The following is a 4971-nucleotide window of genomic DNA, read 5'->3' as shown; positions in this document are numbered from 1 at the left end:
CCTCTAAGTCTTCACTTCACTCGAGCACTGAGTGGTTCCAGCGATCTAAAGCTATGATCGGAAGATTGCTGGTTTGAATCCTGTTCATGCAGCTTGCCATCAGCTGCCGGAGCCCTGAGAGAGCACAGTTGGCCTTGCTCTTTCTGAGTGTTTCTGTCTTTTTCTAGTTATTATGAGAAAAGTGTGAATGTTCTGTGTCTAAGTGTGTAAATGCTACAGTAGAGAGTGCACTATCACAATCTGTTCCAGTACTGCTTTACTACAGATGAAGGCTTTGTAAATTGTAAATTTTTGCATCCATTTTCAAAGCTCAGTTTTTCCATTGCTACAGACCAGCTGTAAGTTTTTAACCAATGATTTGCTTTCTAAAAATCATTCCTCGTTTTTTTACAGTGTGCAATATCGTTACTGCTAACTTTCGTACCATTTTATTTCAATGAATTTGTACCATTTCAGGTTCTTTACTGAACTGAGAGCTTAAATGGCCAAAATAAACAAGAAAATATAGGGGTGTTCTATAACTTTTGACCGGCTGTATATATCTAAAATCAAGCAAAGCATTTTTTTTGTACGTAATAGGCCTTTTAAAGTTGCACTTTCTGCTTTTAAAGTATTTAAATGTATTTGTTGTCTGTGGTTTTGGTAAAGTATGGAGATAAAGACAAGATAATAACTAGAATGCAGCTTTAACGCTACGTTCTTGTTCCCTTTAAGTGTTAGTAACTGTTCTCTTGTTCATTAGAGTGAATGTATCCTCAAGTGTAGGAGGAGATGAGGATGTGTTGGATGTTGATGGCAGCATGACAGCTTTCTATATTGAAGGGCTCAGCATTCTTTCCTGAAGAGAGGGAGGAGAAAACAATAAAGAAGCTTTTTACTGAAGATTCCAACTGCTGCCCATGCTGGAGCTGCACAATCCCCCAGCCTCGCTATAACGGCTGTTCCTAAAGGGCAAGGACTGACCACAGAGCTGCCGAGCATCAGAGCTTCATGCACAGTTTAATGACTTTTTAGCTCATACACATGGGTTGGCTGGGAAATCACCAAACTTAACCCGAAAACCCCCATCCCCATAGGGAGTGAGAGTCTTAAAAAGCAGTCCTTTGGGACCTCCAGCTAGTCCACATTTTTGTTGTATTCAGTTTCAGCAATGCCACCTCCTCTTTTCCAGCTGCCGCTGATGCATCATTGCCAAGATGATTTCCTCAACAAAACTTGACTCACTTATTGCACATCATCCAAAGTGGAAAATGCCAGATGTGGATCTGGTTCAGGCCACACAAATGTCGCTATCAGCGAAGTTACTAAAGTTGACATGACCAGTGGTTGCTGTTTAAACTTTTAGAGACCTGTTGGGTTCTGTTTTTGTCTATTTTTCAGTCTTTAGCTTTTTAGTGATTTTTTTCTTTAATTTTTTTTCTTTCATAGCTGAGCCTTTAACTATTGTTAATAAAGGTCAAACAGATTCATCACAAGAAGTAAAAAAAGTAATAAAATAAAAATAGTTCTTATGGCCATATACACTTTTGTACCTCTATGATTGTAATCAGAACTGTTTTGTAAGCTTAAGATAAAAGATTTTTCTACCTCCAGAAAAAGATTGCAACGTTTTTGTGTAATCCAAGATAAGAAAGAGGAAGTCGTTGTCAACTGCGATTATAACATTTTTCTTGTGAACTTGACAAGATATGCTGGTTAGGGTTTCTTAGGAGCAAATTGAGAAAACAGTAGTAAAATACAAAGATAAAAAATTAAGAAATACAACGTAGCTTATCTTGAGATCACTGGAAAATAAGTTTTGAGAAAAATGTAGTTGCTACTACTACTGAAAAAATAAGATGCCACTTCAGTTTCTGAATCAGTTTCTCTGATTTGACTATTTATAGGTATATGTTTGAGTAAAATGAACTTTGTTGTTTTATTATGGCTGAAATAACAAAAAAAGATACAGAGCTTTTAGACATCAAATAATGTAAGACAAGTTCACATTCATAAAGTTTTAAGTTCAGAAATTAATATTTGGAGGAATAACCCTGTTTTTTAATCAGTTTTTTTGCATCTTGGCATGTTCTCCTCCACCAGTCTTACACACTGCTTTTGGATAACTTTATGCCAATCCTGGTGCAGAAAAATCAAGCAGTTCAACTTGGTTTGATGGAACTAATACAAACTTTTTGAAATGCAGTCACATTATTTTAACCTTTGATAATTGTTTCACAATACCAGAGTTTTGGAAACACTGCTGCCATAAACTCAGAAAGCATGCAGGGAGCAAAACAAACACATACACATGCTTTGTTTTGCTCTTTAAACTCTTTAAAGGACTGGACCTCCATTACCACAGGTTTAATTACACATACCTGAGTAAACACTGCTGGCTAGTTAGCTAACCTTTAAAGTCAGCTGACACTGGTTGCTTGATTTTAAGCCCACTAGAGCATCTTAAAAAATAATGAAAATAAAAGCTTTTTTATTACAGTATTAGCAGCATGTACTAACATACAAAACGTAGTTAATACATTATTTTCATAATATATGAAGGAAACAGGGAAATAAATAAATAAAAAACGTATTTTGTGTACTAACCTGCCAAAACCGCACTATTAAGATTAGCATAGTCTATTCCTTATAGCAAACTTGGACATTTTAAGGCATTTCTACATAACCGGCTCAGTCCAAAACAGTGCAAAAACAGTAAATGGGGGTTATTAGTCTACAACCCAAATAGCCATAGTACTTTGTATAAAGTAAATGTAATGGTCCTTACTGCAAACACATGGACATTTTGTTCACAATTGTTTATGTGAATGTTGATTAAATAATAATGATATATATATATATATATTATATATATAACTATGCCTGCTTCACATTTTTGTAACATCTACTCTTATCATTGAGCTTATGAAACCCTAAAATATAATTACTGCAAATTTTAACAAGATAAAATTAACATTGTGCCAGTTTGAAAACAATCCATGTATAATTTGTTCTTTTGATTTTCAACTGAGAAGCCAAAATCGGAAAATGAAAAAAATATATATTATTTTGTCTTTGAATATAATACCAAAAACAAATCGCAGCTTGAATTTTCTGTTTTATTATTTGATTATCCAAACAAAAATGGGAAATTTCACAAAATGAACCAGAAGCCAAACTTGATTTCGATTTTTTACGCCACCACGGCAAAATCTGGACACTGTATTATCTAACTGTAACACTAGAGCATTAATAAGCAGGTTAGAAATGTACATAACTGAAGGTGATCACAGCAGCCGTGTAACAGATCATGAGCCGAAAATGCCCCTTTTCCTCCCTCCGTGCTCTGTTTTTAAACTGCAGCAGTCAACTACATTTCCCTCAAAATACTACGACTTTATTCTCTTGTTGTAATATGACGACTTTAATCTCTTAATATTGCGACTTTAATGTCATACTATTGCAACTGTAATCTTGTAATATTACGACTTTAATCTCGTAATATTGCAACTTTAATCTTGTATTATTACGACTTTATTCTCAAACAAGATTTTTTTTAAATACTATCGTAAATAAGAGGAAATCAAACCCTGAAATTCAATTACTGCTGAGATAAAATGAACACGGAGCCAAACTGAGGTGAATTTGTTGGCATGGCCCTCCAAAACATCCTCAGTGTGTTTATTATGTGGCCCCTTGGGAGAATTATTTGCCCACCACTAATTATTTCACTGTACTACCATAATGTTCGAGACACTCAGCCAGAAACCTGATAGCAAAACAAACACATAAACATACTTATATTTTCCTAAAACTCTTTAAAGAATTTGCTCACTACTCTTTGGTTAAAACATGTGTAAATGAGTATAAATAAACACGGCTAGCTTAGCTAGTTAGCTATCCTTTAAAGTCAGCTAACACTGGTTGCTTGGTAACAAGCCCACTAACTAGGGAGCCTTGAAAACAGTCAAGCCACTGGGGATGGCTTAACGTTTATAGGGTTTTTTTAGTGGTCGAGTGATTTTTTTTTTCTAGTGAGAGAGGGAGTAGGGTTCGAGCGCTTGGTTTTAGACGTCGGCCAAACAGTGTTCCGCCCTTCAGCTGCACCTGAGCGCGAACCAGTTTGCGCGAGGGGATCAAATGACGCGGGCAGCGACACCTGAGAGGAGCGGCGGTTTCGGGCAGGCGGAGTGTTGAGGCTGGATCCACAGAGGCGGTGTTCACTACTGGGACCGCACTCAGCTTCAATATGCTCCGCGAACCCAACGGCAGGACCGGCGACACTGTTCCCCCTGAATGGAATAGCAGCTTTGGGTATAATAACAATATTATTATTATTACTGGGTCAAACTGAGAGTTCCTACAGAGCACCCTTATTAAACTACCACAGGTAAGTTAAGTCTGCTGGAGTGCTTAAATGAGCTGGTTTCTCAGTTTTGCTGTTGTTTCTGCAGTAACAACTCTGCATATTTGAAGGTTTGTGTTTAGCCAGGCTAAATATCAGTCTAGTTTGTTGTAAATGGACTTTTGTTGGCTTAAATTAGTAGAAAAACATAATAACACATATCTACATAATAACAACATATTGCTTTAGTCAGTATCTAGTGTTTTTAATGTGTTTTAGACATACTAGTAAGTCAAATAACCCTCCAACAGTTTTTCCAAACATTTTTAGGAAAACCATTAAAAATATATCTCAAACACTGATTCACTGATACACAGTCAGACGTTCTGGGCAAAATGTCTTTGACAGCATTGTAGAGGCATGTCTAGCAGTGAACTCTCACCAAGAGGTACACTTACCAAAAACCTTTTTATAAAGCATTGGATGAAACAGTTTTAAGCCCTTTTCCATTATAGAATAGACTGTAATAAACTCTCTGGAGCAGATAAACGTTAACCCTTTACCACAATGCCTAATGCCAGGTGTGGGCTAAAGGGATATCAAGCCCCCAGCATTGAGCTGTGGATCGTCTTCTCACCCAGGAAGCG

At 36.6% G+C, this 4971-nt stretch overlaps 1 protein-coding gene across 1 annotated transcript in view; it reads left to right on the top strand.

The window, feature by feature from the left end:
* Positions 1–4015: 4015 nt before the first annotated feature.
* arhgef2 (rho/rac guanine nucleotide exchange factor (GEF) 2) overlaps positions 4016–4971 on the top strand; it is a 98029-nt gene continuing 97073 nt past the window's right edge. Inside the window, exon 1 of the mRNA XM_022679109.2 lies at positions 4016–4369. The gene's annotated coding sequence lies outside the window, so the exon portion shown is untranslated. The remainder of the gene's footprint in view (positions 4370–4971) is intronic.

Source organism: Astyanax mexicanus, chromosome 4, assembly GCF_023375975.1.
Source record: "Astyanax mexicanus isolate ESR-SI-001 chromosome 4, AstMex3_surface, whole genome shotgun sequence".
Classification (NCBI taxonomy): Eukaryota; Metazoa; Chordata; class Actinopteri; order Characiformes; family Acestrorhamphidae; genus Astyanax; species Astyanax mexicanus.
Note: the sequence above shows the minus strand (reverse complement) of the source record. Positions and strands in the feature narration are given on the sequence as shown.